Source organism: Mus musculus, chromosome 16 (assembly GCF_000001635.26).
Source record: "Mus musculus strain C57BL/6J chromosome 16, GRCm38.p6 C57BL/6J".
Lineage (NCBI taxonomy): Eukaryota > Metazoa > Chordata > Mammalia > Rodentia > Muridae > Mus > Mus musculus.
Genome location: NC_000082.6, coordinates 10,796,824 through 10,806,410, shown reverse-complemented (window position 1 = coordinate 10,806,410; position 9,587 = coordinate 10,796,824). Strand labels below are relative to the sequence as shown.

Here is a 9,587-nt window from a genome sequence, read left to right as displayed (position 1 = left end):
AGCTCTGCCACTGTCCTGGCTTCCCCCAGGCGCTGCAGCTGTCCTAGGGTGCAGAACACTGTGCACACGTGCTGATAGCTTACCGTGAACTGCTGCCTTCTTCACTTAGAGCAGCCAGCTGTGGCAACCAACCACAGAGCAAGTGCAAATGAGCCACAGTTGGCCACTTAAGTTTCTCTTTCCTGTCAGATGGGTGACTTATGGGACCTGTAGGTGTGCAGGGCCACAGAAGGGACCTGGCTGGCTTGTCCTTGAGAAACACACACAAGAATACCTATGAGCTATTTGACTATTTCACCAGTCACAGAAAGATCCCTGGTAATGAGTTCCAGAAGGTTCCTTCATGGCCATTCTAAATCTCCCCAGCACACTATTTAGCCAAAGACTCTGCCTTCTTAAAATGTTACCTTTTCCTGGTTTGCTTGTTTTTGTTTTGTTTTTGGAACAGTCTCATTATGTTGCCAAGGCTAGCCTGAAACGATCAAACTTCGTGTTCCCAATTGCACTGAACTTCCTTTGTCTTAACTTTATCGCACTAATATTTTTTGTGTGCTTATGTGCATGAGCATCCGTGAACGGCAGTGAGAGTGAGAAGATCAGAGAACAACTTGTGAGAGTCAGTCTTCTTCCATTCGTGGGTCCTGGAGATTACACTCAGTCATCGAGCTTGGTGGTACGAGCCATCTCTCCAGGTGCACGACCATCTGTCTGAGCATGTATGCGTCTACATGCATGTGTGTGGATACATGATATGTGTGAACATGTGAAGGGCTGAGGTTGTTCAGTAACACTCCACTTTTTTGATGCATGGTCTCTCCTTTAATTCAGTTTGGCAATCCCATCTAGTCTAACTTGCCAGATTGCCCCAGATATCCCCATCACTGCCTCCTGAGTGCCCACACCTGCCTAGTTTACCTGGGTTCTGAAGGTCCAGGTTCTGGTCCTCATACTTACAAAGCAAGCACCTTATTCACTGAGCCATTCCCCTGGCCCTTTGCTTTGTTAGGATCTCATTGTATAGCCTAGGCTGCCCTTGAATTTGTGACAATTCTCCTGCCTCAGTCTTTTTTTTGTTTGTTTGTTTGTTTTGTTTTTGTTTTTTTTTTTCAAGACAGGGTTTCTCTGTGTAGCCCTGGCTGTCCTGGAACTCACTCTGTAGACCAGGCTGGCCTCAAACTCAGAAATTCGCCTGCCTCTACCTCCCGAGTGCTGGGATTAAAGGCATGCACCACCACCGCCCAGCCCTGCCTCAGTCTTCAGTGTTGGGATTATAGGCAATAGCAACTATGCCTGATTTTTTTTTTTGTTGTTTTTTGTTTTTGTTTTGTTTTTGGGGACAGGGTCTCACTTGTAGCCCCAGCTGGCCTTGAACTTGAACTCACAAAGACCTTCCTGTCTCTGCCTTCTGAGTTCTGGGACTGAAAGTATATGTGCCACCCACACTTCTGGCTTGATCTTTTCTTGCTCTCAAACTGTGTGTCCTCAAACACCCCCAGAAAGAGCAAATGTTTCTACCATAAAGAAATAAGGGCTGGGGAGATGGCTCAGTCAGTACAGCACTTACCTTGCGAGCATGAGGCCCCATGTGTGACCTAGGCACACAGGGGTGGTGACATGTACTTGCAATGGAGGCAGAAGCAGGAAGAGCCCTGGGACCCACTGGCTAGTCAGCCTAGCCTACACTGAGAGTTCTAGGATAGCAAGAGATTCCCCCCATAGCAAGGGAGATGGTGCCCAAGGAACAATACTCAATGTCCGTATCTGACTTTGCAGGGACTTATGAATGCAAACACACACACACAGACACACACACACACACACACACACACACACACATCCGTCCTGTGTGTGTGTGAGGGAAGTAGATAGTCTTACTGTGACTTATGCATTATAGTGTGAACATGTGCGGGAACATCGCATACTCTTTCTTAATATGTACTGGCTTTAGGTGCTAAAAGGCAAATTTAAAAGTCTGGTGTAAGCCGGGCGGGGTGGCGCACGCCTTTAATCCCAGCACTTGGGAGGCAGAGGCAGACGGATTTCTGAGTTCGAGGCCAGCCTGGTCTACAGAGTGAGTTCTAGGACAGCCAGAGCTACACAGAGACACCCTGTCTCGAAAAACCAAAAAAAAAAAAAAAAAGTCTGGTGTAATGCTTGTAATCCCAGCAATGGGGAAGTGGAGGCAGGAAAATCAGGAGTTCAAGGTCATCTTCAGCTACTTAGCCACACAGCCAATTCAAAGCCCTCTTCCTCCCACTGGATGGTTGGGTGCTGTGCACAGGCTGCAGATCCTGGATAGGTGGCTCCTGACCTGACCTGAGTAATTACATTACTCATAAAAGGAATGCAAAGCGACAGTGGAAGGGGACTCCTGTGCCTCGAAAACCATGGAGGCCATCTCCTCCTTCTCCTCCTCTTCCTCCTCCCCCTCTTCTACGGCTTCATATATGCCACTTCTCTTTCCTCTCCCTTTCCCTCTCCCTCTGTCCCCTCTCTCTCAGGAAACAGAGCCAGTGTGTGTGACACATAGGACATAGTGCCAGGCTAAGACACCAACACCCCAAATACTTCTCACTTGGAGACACTCAGTGTTCAAGAACCCAGATGGTGATAGTGCTGCTGAGAACACACAAGTCATCCTGGGAAGGCGAAAGTGAAAGAGTGGGGATTCATCAATACTCATGGGGGAAAAGGAGAGGGAAGAAAGAGACAAGAACAGGAGAAAGGAGGCTCTGTAGAGAGCCATTGCCAGCAGTGTGAGCCCTGGGCTCCTGCCCCAGGCTGGAGAAAAAGTTTTCCTTAAGTGTCTCAGCTCCAAGGAAGAAAGTAGGGGTGGATGCATGCCAAGAGTCTTTATTTAAACCACAGTGGGTAGGTGGCTAAGTGGGTGGCTTGGTGGTCTGCCCCTGTCACTCAGCATTTGGAGGCCCACAAAGTCTCAGTACTATGGTCACTGGTCTCCTGGGCTTGGGCAGAAGAGCATCATGATAGGGCATGTGAAATTCTATACCCACGGTCAGACAGAAAGCTAAGTGGGTGAGTGTTTCAGTTAGGGTTTTATTGCTGTGAACAGACACCATGACCAAGGCAGCTCTTTTTATTATTTTTAAAGATTTATTTATTTTATGTATGTGAGTATACTGATACTGTCACTCTCTTCATCAGAGAGACACACCAGACAGCATTTGAAATGTAAATGAAGAAAATATCTAATTAAAAAAAAAAGAAGAAGAAGAAGAGACACACCAGAAGAGGGCATCATATATCATATATACATCAACCATGTAGTTGCTGGGAATTGAACTCCGGTCCACTGAGCCACCTCTCCAGTCCCCCAAGACAACTCTTTTTGTTTTGTTTTGTTTTGTTTGTTTTGTTTTTTGAGACAGGGTTTCTCTGTATAGCCCTGGCTGTCCTGGAACTCACTCTGTACACCAGGCTGGCCTCGAGAGTATGAAACTCAGAAATCCGCCTGCCTCTGCCTCCCCAGTGCTGGGATTAAAGGCGTGCGCCACCACACCTGGCTCCAAGGCAACTCTTAATTGGGCAACATTTAATTGGAGCTGGCTTACAGGTTCAGAGGTTCAGTCCACTATCATCAAGGTGGGAGCATGGCAGCATCTGGACAGACATGGTACAGGAAAAGCTGAGAGTTCTACATCTTCATCTGAAGGCTGCTAGGAGAAGACTGGCTTCCAGGCAGCTAGGACAAGGCTATTAAAGGCCACGCCCACAGTGACACACCTACTCCAACAAGGCCACACCCTCTAATAGTGCCATTCCCTGGGCCAACCACATTCCACTCCCTGTCCCTGCATAGGCTTGTTCAAACACATGAGTCTATGGGGCCACACCTATACATAGCATAATAAAAAATACATCCCGCATTATCTTTAAGAGTCTCGACAATGTTAAAGGTCCAAAGTTCATCCAATCACTTAACTGTAATCCCCAAAGCAAGACAGGAAACCACTGGGCAAACTTCAAACTCTGCATCTCCATGTTTGATGTCAAAGTGGTCTTCAGATCTCCACTCCTTTTTCATCTTTGTTGACTGCAACAGACTGCTTTCTCCTGGGCTGGTTCCACTCCCTGTTAGCAGCTTTCCTCAGCAGATAGCCCATGGCTCGGGCATCTCAAATATCGTGGGGTCTCCAAGGCAACTTCAGCTTCATAGCTTCTTGTTCCAATGTCTGGAATCTGCACATGATCTTCTGGGTCATTTCTCCAGCTCTGCCCTCTATGTAGCACTCTAAGCTCAGGTTGATCCACCCCATTGTTGCTGTTGTTCTTGTTGATCATCTCATGGTGCTGGCATCTCCAACATGCTGGGGTTTTCCACCGCAACTAGGCTTCACCAATAGCCTCTCATAGGCTCTCTTCATGGTGCCAAGCCTCAGCTTCTTTGCATGAACCCTTCCATCCTGACCATCAACTACAACTGAGGCTGCACTTTCACCAATGGCCTTCCCTGGCCTCCCACAGTACCGAGCCTCATGCTTTCCATGACACCTTCATGCCTTCAAAACCAGTACCACCTGGGTGACTCTTACACATTACCAAGTCCAGCTGCAGCATGAGGTACAACCTTGGCCATCTCTGGAACACAGTTTCTTTTTCTTTTTCTTTTCTTTTCTTTTTTTTTTTTTCAAAAGGAGCGCTGGCAAAGTTTTATTAAAGGAAAACTTTCTTGTTTACTTCTCACCAGTCTGTTCTGGCATGCTTCTAATAATATCAGAATCACCTGGGTCAATGATAGCCAGTGTCCATACTCTGTAGTGTTTTCCACACGCTGTGCCCAGTTCAATATTATTGCCACTGTAGTGATGGACCCCAGTTTTAGCCAACATGGCATAGTACTCTATTTCAGATTTCCTCAAAGCTGGACAGTTGTTGGTGAGGATAACCAACTTGGCTTTGCCTTGTCTGATCATCTTCAGAGTCTGTTTGTAGCCCAGCACATACTTCCCACTGTTCATAACAAGTTGGAGCCTAGAGTTGATCGACTCCAGAGACTTTTTCCGTCTTCTTTGCGGCCACCATCTTCCTGCCTTAGGTGCGGGACAACCCCCAACCCTGCAGAGCTCACTCACCAACACCAGCCGCTGGAACACAGTTTCTTTGTGCTCTCAGAAAACACTTCCCAGATTTCACCTCAGTGATGCTGGTCTGTTTTTAATCACCGCTAATTTCGTAGCTCCAACTAATCAGCATCAGTTGTCCTGGTAGTCCCTTCTACTCTTGACTCTAAGGCCAGAGCCACGTGGCCTAAGCTGCTGAGTCTTGCTGCTTGCTGGGGCTGGAACATAGCCCCCTTATTCTAATACTAGCTTTCTGTTTTTTCAACTCCCTCTCTGCCTATGCTTGGCTGTCCTGGAACTTGCTCTGTAGATTGACCTTGAACTCAGAGGTCTGCAGGGCTCTATCTCCTGAACACTAGACTAAAGGTGTGTACCACCATGCCTGAATTTAAACTTTTCTTCACCTAGAATCGGCTCTGTCCCAGGTTGGCCTTGAACTCAGAGACCTGCTTGCTTCTGCCTCCTGGGATTAAAGACTTGTAATAACATGCCTGGACCTAAATTTAGCTGGGTAGGATCTTGCCCCAAGGTCACCACACCCTTAATTCAATTTAATATCCTTGAATACAGTATTCAGTTCCATTTCACTTCCTGGTGCCCCTTTAATACTCAAGCAATATATTTTATATTTTTCCTTTCTAAGCTTGCTACACTTGTTCAAAACGCTCTTCATGAGACAAGTAGAGAACAAAGTCTCTGCTGGGCTTTTTTGAGACTTCATCAATGCAATTAATATAAATCTCTTTACTTTAGCCTCAGGTAGACTCTTCAGACAAGAGTAAAAAGCAGCCACATTCTACACCAAAATATCACAAGAACAGTCCCTTTGCCACACGCTAAAATTCTCTGAAACCTCTAGAGCCAGAATCCCCCAGTTCAAATGACCCTCAGGAACCAAGTCTTGCATATTTCTACTAGGATGGCCTATTAAGCCCCACTTAAACATTCTACTGCTTTAAAAATCCAAAGTCCCAAAATCCACATTCTTCCAAACAAAAGCATGGTCAGGCCTATCATAGCAATACTCTACTCCTGGCACCAACTTCTGTCTCAAGATTTTACTGCTGTGAACAGACACCATGACCAAGGCAACTCTTATAAGGACAACATTTAATTGGGGCTGGCTTACAGGTTCAGAGGTTCAGTCTATTATCATCTAGGTAGGAGCATGGCAGCATCCAGGCAGGCATGGTACAAACAGAGCTGAGTTCTACATCTTCATCTGAAGGCTACTAGAAGACTGGCTTCCAGGTAGCTAGGACAAGGATATTAAGGCCCACACCCACAGTGACACACCTACTCCAACAAGGCTATACCTAATAGTGCCACTCACCGGGCCAAGCATATACAAACCCTCACAGTGGGACTACAGGAAGGGACAAGGGATTGGTGTAGTTGCAAGGACCCACCCCCAGTGAATCACTTCCTCTAACCAAGCTCCATCTTCTACAGACCCATCAAATTGGGACTCTATTGAGGGGTTGAACTCTTCACTGGGTTAGAGCCCTCTGGTTCTAATCTGCTCTGAACTTCCTGATGCCTACATTTTGTGGCTTTCAATACAGTCAGGGTTCCAGTCACATGAAACGTCAGTTACATATGGAAATACATACTTTGATGTATCCAGAAAACTCACAGTCTTGGAGCACACACACACAGAGGCCTCAGTGTTAGTCAAGAGGACGTGTAAGCAGCAGTGCCCCACAGTTGGGCACCTCATGCCCATATCTTAGTTTCTATGCCACTCCAAGGGAACTGCTTGGAGATGTGATTCTAGGGCCAGACCGAGTAACACCAGACAAAGCTAGAGCAGCCAGGAGGGCTCTGAAGGTAGGCTATAACTGCTAAAATCTGAATGTGGAGTGAATGGTTGGCCCTGCATGGTAGCACTCTCTTGGGAAGCTATGGAACCTTTGGGATATGCACCTTAGCCACCAGACACAGGTCACTGAGGGAACGAACCTTTGGATGCTATGTCCACTTCCATTTCTGGTCTAAAGGTCTCTGCTTCCTGATCCACAATGATGATGACATGTAGAAAAAGGCCACATGTGTCCAGTTACATGTGGCAACATTGTGACAAAATACCCTCAAGGGACAGGACATTTGGCTCATAGTGAGGAGGGGACAGCTCATCTTGGTGGGGAGGCCAAGCTAGCAGGAAGCTGAAGCAGCAGGTCACATTGCAGTCGCATCCAGAAAGCAGAGAGATTAGCGCTGGTGCCCTGCCTACTTTCTCCTTTTCCTGAGTCTGGGACCCCAGCCAGAGGGATGGTGCTGCTCACATATAGAACGGGCCTTCCTGTGTCAATTACCCTAATCTAGAAATGCTCTTACAGAAATGCTCATGTATCTGTCTCCTGAGTGAGTCTAGATGACGTCATTGTAATATTGCTCACCTCACCATACAAGCCCCCAACCACTGCAGATGGAATCCTAGAGACTGAGTCAAACACCCTTCTTCCCTGAGGTTGCTTCTGCTGGGCATTCTACTACAGCAACAAGAAAAGTAAATAAGAAAAATAACACAAAAGTATGACATACTCACAAATCCAGGCTGACAAAAAAATGATTACGTTGACTGCAGGGCCAGGGTTGGGGAGCGGGGAACACACTGGAGGTTTCAATGACTGAAGATGTAATATTCTGAGGCAGGCACACACAATGTCCACTCTTTAAGTGTGGGCCCTGTGTAGGTCCTTGAGCTGATGGAGGACTCATCCAGTGAACATCAGCACTGGCCCACTCAATCCCACCCACTGCAGCCTGAGTGGCCTGAAGCTGGATTGTTGGACATCTCACTGTAGGCTGTAGGTTGGGAGGCTGAACCCTCTCAACTTCCCTAGAGCCTCATTTTGTCCTGGGCTTAAAGTGCTCTGTGGGTGATCAGGGACAGCGTTTATGTGTGAGATAGCTCTTTAACTAGACAGTAACACCTTTATCCCACCCACTTTTCCCTCATGTTTGGACAGTAGGTGAGACTGGGTTTTGAGAAGGCCAGCACTAGCCTTTAGTCCACCTTTGTTCAAACTTGAAAATTCAAGCTCAACCCTGAGCTATGGACAATAACAAACAGGTCTTGTGTGAGAAACACCTACAACATGGGGCCTGGCTTAACACACAAACTGGGTCTGGCTTACCACTTCTACCGTCTACTCAGTCCCTTGCCTAGAGGCTTTTGAGTAATCCACAGACGGCACAACTGCCTGGGGAGGCAACTCTGAGAACAGAAAGAACTTGAAGGCAGAGTGAAAGAAGCCCAAGCCATTGATGGGAAAGGTGCTGTTTGTTTGAGGCCTTCTCCATACTGGGCACTTTTCACATCCGCACATATCTACTCACTCCCGCTTCGCAGTCCCCTCTGCATCTTTAGACACTTCAGAAACACCAAGAAGCAGCTGTCAAGAAGGTGCCTATCCAATAAAATAAAATAAAATAAAATAAAATAAAATAAAATAAAATAAAATAAAGCCAGGCAGTGGTAAAATAAAATAAAATAAAATAAAACCCAGTACTTTGGAGGCAGAGGCAGGTGAACTTCTGAGTTCGAGGCCAGCCTGGTCTACAGAGTGAGATCCAGGATAACCAGGGCTATACAGAGAAACCCTGTCTCGAAACACCCCCCCCCCCAAAAAAAAGGTGCCTATCACCCTTCTGCCTACCTGTGTATCCTCAGGACATGGTGGGCCTCTCTGGTTGGCAGAAAGCACAACAAAGCCTCTTCATCCTATACTACTTCTCTTGACCAGATGCCAAGTCTAATATGAACTGCAATCCTCTATACACCAAAAGTTCATGGGGGCACCGTGAGGTCCCACTCCACCTCAGCCAATTCCTTGTTGCTGCCCCACTCACCTCCTGAGCCTCCCTCTGTTTCCTGTCCACCTTTCAGCTTCCCTCTCAGGCTGGGAGCAGGGGCCAGTAGCAGCACCCACGTCCACCTTCTGTCTAGTAATGTCCAACACCTCCCTCAGTCCAAACACTGCTCTGCATCCATGTGGCTCCCATTTATACCTGAAGCACTTGATGGGGCCTCAATGTTTTACTAGAGCCCACCCCCCTGCAACTCTGAGACCCTCTGGATTTGTCTGTCAGTGCCTCACTGGGGCGTTGGATAATTTCTTAAAAGGTCAAGTTCCCTCAGCAGCATTCTCTGAGCAGTCTGAAGATGTGTGCTTTTCACAGTTCAAATCCATGTGGCTGTTTCACCCACCTGCCTGGCCTTGGGTTATCTATCAGGACCTAGCCTAGAAGCAGGTGTGTGGCACTTAACACCTAAGCTGAGTGACTAACTGAACACTCAAGTGGATGCCATCTTTGTCACTTCTTGACTGTGACACAAGCAACTCCTGATGCCAAAGCCCTGCCCACCCCTCTCATGCCCATATTTGGACATGGTACAGGTCCTCACTGGCCATGGTCTGTGAGGTCCTGGTCCTCTTTGACTTCATAATTCCTAGGGGCCACTAGTATCTATAAGAGGAAGAGGGTGCTGGCTCCCAGGCC

The 9,587-nt window shown here is 47.3% G+C and overlaps 1 pseudogene; it reads right to left on the bottom strand.

The window, feature by feature from the left end:
• Nucleotides 1-4,660: 4,660 nt before the first annotated feature.
• Gm10343 lies at nucleotides 4,661-5,058 on the bottom strand (annotated as a pseudogene).
• Nucleotides 5,059-9,587: the final 4,529 nt, after the last annotated feature.